The following is a 14,377-nucleotide window of genomic DNA, read 5'->3' on the forward strand; positions in this document are numbered from 1 at the left end:
CAAGACGCATCTTCCTAATCCTATCTCCATTATTATGGATGCTAGAGTGATTACCACAGACGGACGGACGGACATGCACAGATCGACTCATTACGCTGATCAAGAATATATATTTTATAGGGTCGCAAATGATTATTTCAATGCGTTACAAACGGAAAATCAAACTTAATATACCCTCCATACGATGGTGGAGGGTATAAAAAATGAGCTCGCCCGTGCTGATTGACTGGTTTTAACTCAAAGGAAAAAAATCGATGTCGGATTTTTTTATGCGGCACCCTTCTAAAATGTTTAGTCATGTTAAAAATTAAGATTGCCAAAGTTTGAGCTCAATCAGAATATGTTAACACGTGCCACTGGGGCCTCAAAGTTTCCAAGGGCCCTTTATATAGCCAATATTAAAATCTGATCCGATTTTCAAAATTTTTTTGTAGGATTACTTACTTAGCCACTACAAAGAACTGGTAAACTGTTTGCATCGATTGGACAGTAAATGTGGTGTATAGAGCGATTTCTTTGAAATTCGCCAAAGGCGACATACAAATTTGTGTGGGACCAAAGAAAATTTTTCACAAAATCACTCTAGAGGCCGCATTTATTGTTGATTTTGAATCGAATTTTTTCCCTTTGTGCACTTCAGCACTTCAACTCATGTCAATCCTTAAAAATTTGTTTTATAATAAAAACAGTTTAAACATTAGTTTTTGCAATATCCAACGATTTTATTTACAGTAAAATTATTTCACATGAACCGTTCATAATGAACGATTCACACCATTGGGTCAGTTAAAGAGGATAAGATATGCGATTTGAAACCTAAAGGAGGAAAAATATCAACATATATATTAAGAGAAAAATTACTTTTTAATTAAGACATTTTATTTAACTTACCTATTTATCACCTCCTCCTCCTCCTGTTGGCCAACCAGGTCCCTATAGAAAAAAAAATAAAATTTATATATGTACATTTGTATAATGAATGAATATAATGTATGTTTCAACTTACACATGGTTCGGCACTTGCATAACCTAAGAACAAGGCTAATGCGACAAATCCAAGAGATAGTAGTTTCATGTTTAAGGCAACACTGTTGGCATCAAAATTATCTGGCTTGCTTTTATAGTAGAAACCAAACTTCAAAATAGTGTTGCGACTAATTTGATGAATGGAATTAATATACTCAGACAAACGTGAGCAGTAATACAGTTTTGAAATTAATGACAATTTGAGCTTTTTAACATCTAATGTGAATTTATTATTTATCTTTAACTACAATTAATATTAATGTAATACCCAAAGAATAAGTGAAAATCTTGTATCTGTTTGCAACTTTCTCATTCAATATTAACTGTAATAAGATTATGTTAATATAGATAATTCAAGACTAGACCTGTCTTCTGAACACACATAGAAACAACTTGTTGATATTTATAGCCTACGCAAAAATGGGGAGAGGGTTTGCCCAAAATTCATGTACCACCGTGATACATTTTTCCTAGACCCCTTAAGTGGTATAACATTTTTCATAACTCGACAAACTAAAACGATCAGTTTATAAATTGTAATAAAATTTCAGGCTCCAATTCTTGAGAGATCGTCATGTAATTCAGAGTAGAGTTTGGGTTCCATGCAGAATATACACCTGTAGTTTTTTTTTGGAGATGATCGTAAATATTTAGCAGGTTAAATGAAAAAGAAACGAAATGTTATAGTCCGATCAACACGAAATTACTTAAGACGTTAAGGCTTGTAAAATCTAAGAAACCTACTGTATGATGATCAATTAATATTTAGCGGGTGAAATTTACCATAACTTTTGTTTGAAAATTTCAAAATTGTTACTTTAAGACTTTATATCAGGTAATCATCAATAGGTTACAATATGGACTCAATCGCTCCACTCCTTCGGCTACCTCCTTCACAATATTTCGGAAAAGTTCAGTTTAGGACCTGCTCTCGAAACGCTTTGATTTTTTCTTGTATCAACTTGTATTCACTACCGCCCACACGGCGGGACAAGTGTCATCAGGGGCAAGTCCACACTTCCTGAGAAAATAGCCTGAAAGTTGCAAAAAAACCCCTATGACACCGTGTGTTGTGGTTAGAGCGCAAGATAATTCTCGAATGGATCTGCCGATTCGGCCCAAAAATTGGCTTTCGTCGTATTTTTGTCCAAGCTTATTTTCAGTTCGAAGATGGGCAATACCGGTCCACAACTTGCGGCACTTCCCCCAATATTTAAAAATGACAATAAAATGGTATGCACCCTTAAACGGGGCAATTAATTTGGTAAATACTTTGGATCTACTAATATATTGTCCAAATTTAGTTTAACTTCTAAATTGGCCCATATCGGTCCTCTCCTTAGGGTACCTCCCTCACAATAATTCAACATTTGTGTCTAAGGGCAGTTTAGATTCTGTTCAAAGATCCTTTGGAAATATATTCTGTTGTTCGTTGTGGTCCTGTTTACAGCGATATTATGTTTTCCGTGGACAAATTCATGCTTCCTGGTCCAAAGTTATACGACGACCCACTAAAACGACCAGTTGGCGCGATATCTATCGAAAAGATATGACTCCCAAAATAACATCCACTTCCATAATGCACTATGTCGGTCCATTCCTTCAAGTACCTCCCCCACAACACTTTTGAACTTCAATCCTAATCCACATTTTTGTCGGCAAATTCAAATTACCAAAATAGGGCCACAAAATTCTGAAAATATCTTAAATACATTCAGGGTAAAAAAATTTAAGTTCTATTTGGCAGTGGGATTAGAATGATTATTATTTTTTCTAATTTTTTTAAAATTTATCAATACAATTTGTCCTTTATACAGTTTTGAAACATTTGTTATTTTACCAAAAAAAAAAAAAAATACAAAATTAAATTTTCGAAAATTTGTTTAGTTGTTTTATTTAGGAATTTATCTCAAACAACTTAAAAAACTGCTTCATTTTTCAATTTTGAAAATGGATTAGCAATTATTGTACCAGCCGAAAAATAAACTAACTAAATTAATAATCAAATACATACATCTCGGGAATTATATGACTGGGCATCCGAGCCGAATAATCTACCAAATATTAAAGTAATATTTTTTCAGAAAATGATTATATAACCCACTTAAAGCCACTGGTCGTTTAAACGCCACAAAAAATGGTATTTTCGCATTTTTTTGGTGTGTTTTTTTGCATTTTGCTATAGTATTGCCTGTTATCTATCATTCCACGCTTATAAAGATTTATTCGGTCCATGGCCTAAAACGGAAGCAATTCAGAAAAACCGAAATTTTCTAATTTTTGTTTTTCGATGAAAACATTATATATGCGTTAAAAATTTAATCATAAATGTTACATTCATATAAAGTCAGGTATTTGTTAGGAATATAGTAAGAGTATTTTCTTCATCAAAAACCAAGTTAGTGTCATGTAAGAATACACAGATATCACCCTTCCAAGTTTTCGGCATTTTTAAAAGAAGGCCAGATTACATGAAAACTTTACGTCTTAGAGAAAAAATTATTTTATTATAAATGCTTAGAAAACTTCAAAATATAATTTTCATATAAAATTTTAAGATTTCTCGCAAAAAAAAATCACGGCACTAAGTGGATAAAATACGAAAAAGGATTTTAATTTGAAATATGCAATGACTAAACCTACCGTGATCACAAAAAATAGTAATACCCACTAATGCTGGTACACTAATTGCTAAACCTTTCTTAAAATCGCAAAATGAAGAAGTTTTTAAGATGTTTAAGACAAAGTTCTAAATAAAACAACAAAACATAACTCTAAAAATGAATGGACTTAAATCTAACCTTGGGTTCTTATGTTTTTCGGGTCGCTGGTTTAATTTTTCATATTTTTTAACCCTCAGAAGGTCACTAAATGGGTTTTTTGGTCCCTTCTCCTATAAAATGTAATCGAATCAGATCAAATTATTCTACAAATTTGTTCGCCATCAGTTTTTACTATAAGTCTTTGAATACACAAAAACTCTACATCTTACTAAACTCCAGAAATATACAAAATTAAAAACAAATGTTAGGGTTAAGGTAGTACTTTATGTGAGTTTTGGCAAAATTGTCATACAAAACAACATATTTAAAGAATGGCGTCAAAGACAAAAATGTTCTCCGCTAAATTTAATATAAGTCACCAAAGAAATGAAATCTCTATTTGCATTACATACCAAGGAAAAATCGGTATCAAGTTTGCAAAAAAAAAAAAAAAAAACAAGAAACTAAAATAGGGGTGCAAGCTCCTACCATTCCTACAGTTGTGGAAATATTTGAGTTAAGATTACTTGCACTTTAGGTACATGGTGTCTTTGGCAACTTTACTGACAACAATGCGAGGAATAAAAGGTGCCTTTTTGGTCCCTTTTTCAACAAATCTTTAAAATCACCTATAAAATGTGATCGTATCAGATCAAATAATTCTGGAAATTTGTTCGCCATAAAATTTTACTATAGGTCCTAGAATACATCAAAACTCTAAATATTACCGAAACGCCAGAAAGTTACCCTGACATTCAAAATCAACGAAAATGTGTATATACCCAGCAAAATGTTCGATGCCAAAGATGCTATTCAATCATGGGTGCAAGTGATCTGGCATGTCATCTTTTTAGCATCTTCATCGATGAATTTTACATGAGCATGGACCCCAAAAGTTGCTATTCATTTTTGAATCCAAAGCATGTCATTTACACCAATGTTTTGACATGTCATTTTCTCCAATGCTTTGGCATGTCATTTCCACCAACTCTTTGCAATGACATTATCATTACGACGAGAGTTGAATTCGAGTGTGATTTCGAGTCTCCGACAACATCAAGACTATTGTAAATAATTAATTTTATATATTTAGAAAAATGTGTATAAATAAAAATGCACCTCTATTGGATCGATGGAATGGTTTCAAATGCTGATGAAAAGATCGGATCTTTCATGACTTCCTTTGCATGGGTTCAAATCGGATCTTTCACGACTTCCTTTGTATGGGTTCAAATGATAATGAAAATATCGGATCTTTCACGACTTCGTTTGAACCAATGCAATAGATGCCATGAAATCACGTCATCGCATGGAACCCCTTCCTTCAAATTTTGCTGGGTATGTATCTGCAAGACAAAATATCACATAAAAATGAAAAGTGCAAATAAGTGCAGGATGTTTCGATGGAAATTGGTAAAAAAAAGTCTTCCCTTTTTATGAAATAATAAGATACGCAGTCCAACTCGATTTTATTCACAACTATTTTCATCATTTATTGTGAAAATTTACCTTGAAAAAAAATCAACAAGTACGGACATCAATTATTACAAAACGCGGACTTCGTTGGCGATACTGAACATTTTAAATTCGTTTCACATACGTTTCATTACAATTACAAAAACAAATATTTAAAACTCGTTGTTTATTTTGGATATAATATTATTTTAAAAAACTACTTAAATTATGAGAACTTTTTTGTTTTTCAAATAGGGTCACTTTGACTTGCTTTTATGCCCACCCAGCAAAAAATCCTCCCAAAATAATAAGTTTTGTAAGCGATTTTTGGCAGCCGTAACTACTTACAAATCCCCCTACTAACCCATTATTTTAACAAGGGCATGTCGCGCTGAATTACTAGTTATTCTATGACCACTAGAATAACTGGTTATTCTACGGCCACTGTAAGTTGAAAAATAAGCTATATGTTAAAATTTTTTTTTTTTTATTTTTAGAACAGTTTAGGTGGAATTTTGTTTTCAATTTCAACAGACTTCATATTTTTATTTTATTTCTCCCCTTACACGAACTTCTGCTTTGTAACCGAACACATTACATACTCGTACTAGGCCACGCACACGAACATTAAGGGTTGTTTCAATGTTTACATGTGCACCTCCAAGTGTTCATTGGTTTTTTAAATAAACAGTACCCGGCCGGCGGTGAGCGTTGAACACACAACACTCTGATTTGTAGTCGGCCACACTAGCTCTGTGCCACAGTTCTCATAACTTAATAAGAAGTAATTTAAGTAGTTATTTTTGTTTACATTACTTTTTAATGGGTTACATAATTACTAACGGATCCGAATTTTTGCTGGGCATTTATTAAACAAGAAGCGTATATATTTTTTTATAATTGGGATCCTATAAACAATATTTGACACTATTTAGTGTAAATTGATATAATTGTTTTTTTTTTCGATTTTTGGCCAGGTTTTTCGGAAATTTGACCATTGTGCACTGGTGTAAAAGAAAAATTGTATTGACAAATTTTAAAAAATTAAGAAAAATAGTAATAATTCGAATCTCACTACCAAAAAGGAATTAACATTTTTGTAATTGATCATAATTTAATACAAAAAATTTTCAAGAAAATCGAAGGGGTCAATCATTGTTACAAATTGATTTTTTGTTAGAAATTGTACCTAAGCCCACTGTGCAATTTTTTAATTTTTTTTATTAAATAGCTTGTAAAACAAGAAAGCATACAAAAAAGTTTTTTTTTTACATTGGACCAATATTAAAGAAGTTATGAGTATTTCTCTGTATATAGTTTTTTGCAGAATTTGACTTTTTTCAAGGCGCGATATTTCTATAGCCATTGGTCAAAAAAATCTGAAAATATACTGAAATGTTTTGCTAATGATCTGCATAACTACAGCAAAAAATAAAGCAAACCAAAACCCTCATTTTGAAAAACTGTCCGATTTAACTCAGAAATCCCCGTATTTAACCAAAAATTTTTTCAACCGGTTGAGAAAATTTCCGGGGTGCTTACTTCCCGTAAACAAACAAAAGTTATGATAAATTTCACCCGCTAAATATTAATTGATCATCATACAGTAGGTTTCTTAGGTGTTAAAAGCTTTAACCTCTTATGTAATTTCCTGCTGCTCGGAGTATAATTATAATTTGTAGTGAAAAGGGAAATTTAGGTCAAAGTTCCATATCTTGTCCATTTAACCTGCTAATTATTTTACAATCATCACCAAAAAATTACAGGTGTATATTGTGCATGGATCCCAACCTCTATTTAGAATCACATGAAGATCGCTCAAGAATTGGGGCCTGAAATTATATTACAATTTATAAACTGATCGTTTTAGTTTGTCGAGTTATGAGAAATGTTATACCGCTTAATGTGTCCAGGACGATTGCAGGTATCATGGTGTTACATAAATTTTGGGCAAAACAAACCCATAATAATCTCTCCCCTCTTTTGTGTAGGCTATAAATATCAACAATTTGTTTCTATGTGTGTTTAGAGAACAAGTCTAGTCTTGAATTGTCTACCCTGCCAACATTTGCTATCTGTTTATTGTCCAATGAGTCACTTCAATTAGATTGCACAAACGAATGCGATAGTCGCATTCTTATCCAAAAAGATAAAGCTCTCGGGAATAACTGTTCCACTCATTAGATACTTTTTTGAGTGTCTAATTGGACACTTCAGAAAGTTATTAAAACGATAATATCGGTGGAGCAATGGTAAGCATGCTCGCTTTGCAATCTGAATGCCCGGGTTCGATTCCCAGGCCAGTCGACATTTTTTTAATGACAAATCTTTTTCTTAACTATAAAACATTAATATAGCTAAAAACTTGATAAAAATAATAATAAATAAAAAAGAACAAAATTTTATTTTGATTTTCTTTTTAACTTAATTCCTTTTTATTTTATGTTTTGTTTTATTGTTGTTGTTGTGTCGTTAATCCTTTGTTTGGGTTATTTTTGACTTTTTGGTTTTTTATTATTTAATTTAATTCATTATTTATATTTTTATAATTGTTTCAGAAATTGTCGCTTATATTAATTTTGTCATTTGAAAAATGTGATGTCGCCTGACCTGGTAATCGAACCCCGGACATTCAGATTGCAAAGCGATCATGCTTACCATTGCACCACCTGCGTATATAACCATTTGTGTACAAATGTCTTATTTCTTTAACTTACAACAATTCTAAAAATAAATGTAAGCTGTCTAATTTGTATCCAAATAAAGGATGGAAAATAGATATGTCTATCTAATTTCCATCCTTCATTGGGATATAAATGAGATAGCTTACATTTATTTTTAGATACATATGTTATTGTTGTTATTTGTCTATCGTATTCTTTTCTAAATGGTGACTGGATACGATACAAATGGGATAACAATGCAATTGTTATTGTATATTAGACAAATGTCGCATTTTTACAGAAAATTAGACACCAAAAATATCCTCATTTATAAAATTAGATAAAATTCACTTCCAATTGCTGGCAGGGTATATTAACACAATCTTATTACAGTTAATATTGGGTGAAAAAGTTGTTATAATTATTATGGGTTGCAAACAGGTACAAGGTTTTCACTCATTCTTTGGGTATTACATTAACATTAATTGCAGTAAGGGATAAATAATAAATTCACATTAGAATTTAAAACAACTCAAATTGTCACTAATTTCAAAACTGTATTACTCCTCACGTTTGTCTGAGTATATTAATTCCATTCATCAAATTAGTCACAACACTATTTGGAAGTTTAGTTTCTACTATAAAAGCAACCTAGATAATTTGGATGCCATCAGTGAGTGTTGCCTTAAACATGAAACTACTATCTCTTGGATTTGTCGCATTAGCCTTGTTCTTAGGTTATGCAAGTGCCGAACCATGTGTAAGTTGAAACATACATTATATTCATTCATTATACAAATGTACATATATAAATTTTATTTTTTTTTCTATAGGGACCTGGTTGGCCAACAGGAGGAGGAGGAGGTGATAAATAGGTAAGTTAAATAAAATGTCTTAATTAAAAAGTAATTTTTCTCTTAATATATATGTTGATATTTTTCCTCCTTTAGGTTTCAAATCGCATATCTTATCCTCTTTAACTGACCCAATGGAGTGAATCGTTCGTTATGAACGGTTCATATGAAATAATTTTACTGTAAATAAAATCATTGCATATTCCAGAAACTGTTTGTTTTAAACTGTTTTTATTATAAAACAAAGTTTAAAGGATTGACATGAGTTGAAGTTGAGTAAATGCTTTGTGGATGGAACCTATGCTTGAATACACATAGGGAAAAGGCGATTCAAAATCAACAGCGTATAATGTCAATATGAGCACAGGCGACCTCATTTTTATACTCTCCACCATAATATGGAGGGTATAATTAAATTTTCGAAATATTCATCGTAGACCCTGTAAAGTATATATATTCTTGATCAGTGGTTTTCTCGTCGGCTGGGGTAAGATCAGTCGCGTCCAGTGTCTCCATAAGGACCCACTAAACCTTACGAAATGATAAGACTAGTATTCTCCTCTTCCTGGGGGCTAAATCGGGGATTTATTTAATAAATATCAATTTACAATCTACTTGTGTTTAAATGCGATAAGAATGAATTCTGGGATTTGGCAGCTGAGGAGCTAGTGTTGAATTACCGGGTTCTTCTTCGAGGGAAACGGTGTTGTTTGTGTTCGGGTCTGAATGATCGGGAATACGATGTATTCGGTGTTCGGCTGTAGATGATCGGAAATACGATGAATTCGGTGTTCGGCTGTCGATGATCGGGAAAACGAAGAATTCGGAGTTCGGCTGCAGATGATCTGAATGCCGATATATTCGGTGTTCGGCTGTAGATGATCGGGAAGACGATGAATTCTGTGTTCGGCTGTAGATGATCGGGAAGACGATGAATTCGGTGTTCGGCTGCAGATGATCGGGAAGACGATGAAATCGGTCTTCGGCTAAAGATGATCGGGATGACGATGAAATCGGTGTTCGGCTACAGATGATCGGGATGACGATGAGTTCGGTGTTCGACTGCAGATGCTCGGGGACACGACGGGTTCGGGTGTTAGTCTAGTTAGTCTAATTTCTACCATGCGCTACTAATGTTTAACTACGGAACTGCTGACCTGAAGGACCAGTGGAACAGCTGACCCGAAGGCCCAGTGGAACTGCTGAAGGCCCTGTGGAACAGCTGGCTCGGAAGCCCTGTGTATGTATTAGCCACCACAACTTAATGGGTAGCCCTCTAAAAGTATTCCCAACGCTTTAGCACCGCTAACCCCCAGAAGTAGTAAGCTCCCCGTCCTCAACCATTTCTGAAATACTTTAGTGGCCTAAAGTATAAAGTAAATGAGAATTGGTTGCGTAAGCGCTAACAACGATTATGGTAAATAGGAATCGAGTTTTCCGTTGTGTTACATGCTACTTCACTACGGTTTAATGGATGTAATGCAGTGACTGTTGCTTATTGAATGGCTGTTCAGTATGACTGCTACGTAGTTAGGGGTAGCCGTATTATGTGTTGTTGTGGTATGTATGTACGTGATAGCATTGTCACGGCCTCAATATTCTTCCGAAAAGGCTAAAATTTGATATTTAGTCTTCGCTGGGGGTATAAAACTTTCCCCTGGAATTTTTTTCGGTATAGGTTCACACCTTCATATAGCCCCCATAGAACTGTACCTCCCGATTTTCGGTATTATGAAGGTTGTTGCCTCAGTATTCCTCCGAAATGGCTAAAATTTGGTATTTAGTCTTCGCTGGTGGTAAAAAACTTTCCCCTGGATTTTTTTCGGTATAGGTTCACACCTTCATATAGCCCCCATAGAACGTTACCTCCCGATTATCGGTATTTTGAAGGTTGGAGCCTCAATATTCCTCCGAAATGGCTAAAATTTGGTGTTTAGTCTTCGCTGAGGGTATAAAACTTTCCCCCGGAATTTTTTCGGTATAGGTCCACGCCTTCATTTAGCCCCCATAGAACGGTACCTCCCTATATTCGGTATTTTGAAGGTTGTGGCCTCAATATTACACCGAAATGGCTGAAATTTGTTATTTAGTCTTCGCTGGGGGTATAAAAATTTTCCCCAGATTTTGTTCATTATAGGTTCACCCCTTCATATAGCCCCAATGAACGGTACCTCTCGATTTTCGATATTTTGAAGGTTGTGGTCTCAATATTCCTCCGAATTAACCGACATTTGGTGTTTAGTCATCATTTGAAGTAAAAAACTTCCCATATGAAATTTGGTATTTGGAAGACAAATCCTAAGCTTTGGTTCCGGCAAATTGAAAGTCAATTTCTAATGCTGGAGTTACGCAGGATGAAACGAAATACCACACATTGGTTGGATCAATTGAGACGAATATTGTCGAATATTAATTTATATAATGAATTTAAAACTCTTCCAATTTAGATTTGATATAACCGAAGCAGGTATTAATTACTTCCTTTCTTATAACAAGAAAAACGTTATTGATAAAGTTGGAAACAAATTTAACAAAAGAAAAACATGTTTTATTTTCATGAAGTCTAAAGAAAAATGTCCTTCAAAAACGCATTCCTTTAACTTCATTTATTTCGTTGAGGGACTAGAAAACGCAACAATTAAAATTTGTAATCAAACTCCAGACCGCAAATATAGACCAATAGTTATGACATTTTGTGTAGAGGTCGGGTTCCTTTCATGTGGCAATCTGGTTCAAATTATCGACCTAGATCAATGGACTCCGGTCGTTTGCTTATGCGTAATTTGACATGGTAGTTTGTATGACGTTTCTCATATTTTTTTGAACTAGGACAGAGAACTGTGAACTAGATCATGATAGAAAAGTTTAGAAATTTGTTACAGAGATTCCATTTTTTTCTATAAATAGATGCTAATTGCAATGCTGTACGGGGTCTTGAAGTTTTTGTGCTGTCCTTGATTACAAATTAGTGTAATACCTTGAAATATTGGCTAGAGAGGCTATTTCTAAATAACTTTAAAGTTTTTTTCTCGAAACAAATTTTCATTTTTGGAAGAAATATGTATGTGTAAAACAGATTGCGTGATGAACTAGTCTCTAGGGGAAGAGGTGCACGGTATCACATAATGGGTCCTGTCAGACTATAGCCCTCTTATACAATCCCATAAATAAAATGTCAAATTTCGAAAATTTCTCAATGGACTTGATTTACTTGAGTAACGGTAAACATTTAAAAGTGAGTTAGAATACCCTAAAATGCAAGGCTTACATAAATTGGACCGTAGTAGTAGTTATCCAAGCATATTTACCATTCACAGAGTATTTACATTTTAGCATTTATTTATTCTGAGTATTCACTCAACACATTTCAATCTTTAAAAAATGTTTTAAAATAAAAACGGGATATTTCATACGAACGGTTCTCTACATTGGCTCAGTTAAAATTAGAGGACGGCATGTGATTTAAAACCTAAAGAAAACAAGAAAAAAGTATCAGTCGGCTTTGCCGACAGAGATATACCCTCAGCCCATATGAAATGAAACACGTTTTGGACATTTGAACTTGCCGACAAAAATGTAGATTAGGATTAAAGTTCAAAAGTGTTGTGGAGGAGGAATAGAACGACATAGTCCATTATCGAAGTGGATCTTATTTTGGGAGTCATATCTTTTCTATAGATATCGCGCCCACTAGTCATTTTAGTGGGTCATCGTATAACTTTTGGACCAGTATGCCAGAAAGCATCGACTTGTTCACGGAAAACATAATATCGCTGTAAACAGGACCATATCGAACAGCATTGGTATACATACGTTTCCAAAGGATTTTCGAACAAACCGTTAACTGCACTTAGCCACAAATGTTTAACTTTTGTGGGGAAGGTATCGTAAGGAGAGTACCGATGTGGGACATTTTAGAAGTTTATCTAAATTTGGACAAAATGTTCAAGAGAATTTTAGTGACATTTTTTTAATATTAGGGGAAGTACCGGAAGCTGTGGACCGGTATTGCCCATCTTCGAACTGAAACAGAAGTTTGGACAAAGTATGACGAAGGCCAAATTTTGGAATAAATCGGTTGATCAGTTCGTGCTCTCCAGCCACTACACATGATACCAAAGGGGTTTTTATACCTTTCGGGTTGTTTTCTCAAGAAGTATGGACTTTCCCCTAAAAACTTTTACTGTCGTAATTGAGCAAGCGAATGCAAGTTGCTTGAAATAAAATCAAAGCGATTCGAAAACAGGTCTTAAATTGAAGTTATCCGAAATTTTGTGTGATAGGTATCCGAAGGAGTGCACAAATAAAGTCCATATTCGAACCGGAACTATATCTGGTATATATATTAGGAGGTGTAAAGTATGGATCAAATCGGTCACTCCCTTCAAACGTTATTGTGCGCACAATTTTTTCGAATATTTGTGGAGGAGGTATCTGTGGAGGAGGTATCTGAAGGATTGGACCGATACGGCTTATCTTCAAACTGAAACTAAAGTTCGGACAAAATATTACGATTGCCAAAAATTTGGACCGAATCGGCAGATCCGTTCGAGATTTATCTTGCGCTCTAACCACTACACATTGTATCACCTTGCACCTTACAGGCCATTTTCTCAGGAAGTATGGACTGGCCGCTGATGAAACTTGTACCGTCGTATGGGAGGGCAGTGAATAGAAGTTGTTGCAACAAAAATCAAAGCAATTCGAGACCAGGTCCTAATCAGAACTTATCCGAAATTTTGTGTGTGAGGTACCCGAAGGAGTGGACCGATTATGGACTCAATCGGTCCACTCCTTCGGGTACCTCCCACACAAAATTTCGGAACTTCATTTAAGTCTGGTAGAAATTTTATTTGGATCAAATCGGTTCCTCCTTTCAAAAGTTTTCGAACATTTTCGAACTTTTGTGGTGGAGGTACCGGAAGGAGTGGACCGATATAGCCCATCTTCGAACTTAAACTAAGTTTGGGCAAAATATTGCGAAGTGCAAAGTTTTGTTCGAATCGGTTGATCCGTTCGAGAGTTATAGTGCGCACCAGCCAGACAGACGGACGGACATTGCTAAATCGACTCCAAATTGTCTGAATCGTATTTAGTCCAAACATACTTGGGGTCTATAACCATTATTTCGATGAGGCACATTTTAATTATAATAATAATAAAACTAATAATAATAATAATATTTGTTGCGGTTAGAGATGGGAAAATGATTTACGCATCTGGCTACGTCGTCGTATGCCGGACTCAAAAGTATACCGGCTAAAACCCACCTCCTTCCTCCCCGGGGGTTCGCTCCACCTCGGAACCGTGTGGTGTTTCTCACCAACATCTTTTTATGTATTGCCTAAAAAAACACTAAAATTGTGAATTTTGATCGCGATTTATTTAAAAAGCGTTCCGGCGATTTTTTTTTTGTTTTTTTTTTTTTTTTATTTTTCTTATCTATGAACATTGCTGTTTCAGAATACGCGAAATCTTCTCATGTGTAAGTGGTTTTCATCAAAAGTTAGTTAAGGCGCACTGAACATGATTTCGTTTTATAAGGAGGCGATACAGTCAATGCATTGTCTCAATTTGAACTTCTACATCTCAAAAACGGTAAAATCTACGAAAATAT

At 34.4% G+C, this 14,377-nt stretch overlaps 2 long non-coding RNA genes across 2 annotated transcripts; one reads left to right on the forward strand and one right to left on the reverse strand.

Moving 5' to 3' along the window:
* Nucleotides 1-697: 697 nt before the first annotated feature.
* On the reverse strand, nucleotides 698-1,122 carry LOC141403509 (uncharacterized). Its single transcript, XR_012412823.1, has 3 exons — nucleotides 1,007-1,122; nucleotides 892-933; nucleotides 698-816 (listed from the first exon to the last, which is right to left on the reverse strand). It is a non-coding gene; the product is annotated as an uncharacterized lncRNA (long non-coding RNA).
* A 7,419-nt stretch (nucleotides 1,123-8,541) lies between these two features.
* Nucleotides 8,542-8,971, forward strand: LOC141403510 (uncharacterized). Its single transcript, XR_012412824.1, has 3 exons — nucleotides 8,542-8,666; nucleotides 8,740-8,781; nucleotides 8,857-8,971. It is a non-coding gene; the product is annotated as an uncharacterized lncRNA (long non-coding RNA).
* The last annotated feature ends 5,406 nt before the right edge of the window (nucleotides 8,972-14,377 follow it).

Source organism: Musca autumnalis, unplaced genomic scaffold (assembly GCF_047663935.1).
Source record: "Musca autumnalis isolate F117 unplaced genomic scaffold, ASM4766393v1 scaffold_4, whole genome shotgun sequence".
Taxonomy (NCBI): domain Eukaryota; kingdom Metazoa; phylum Arthropoda; class Insecta; order Diptera; family Muscidae; genus Musca; species Musca autumnalis.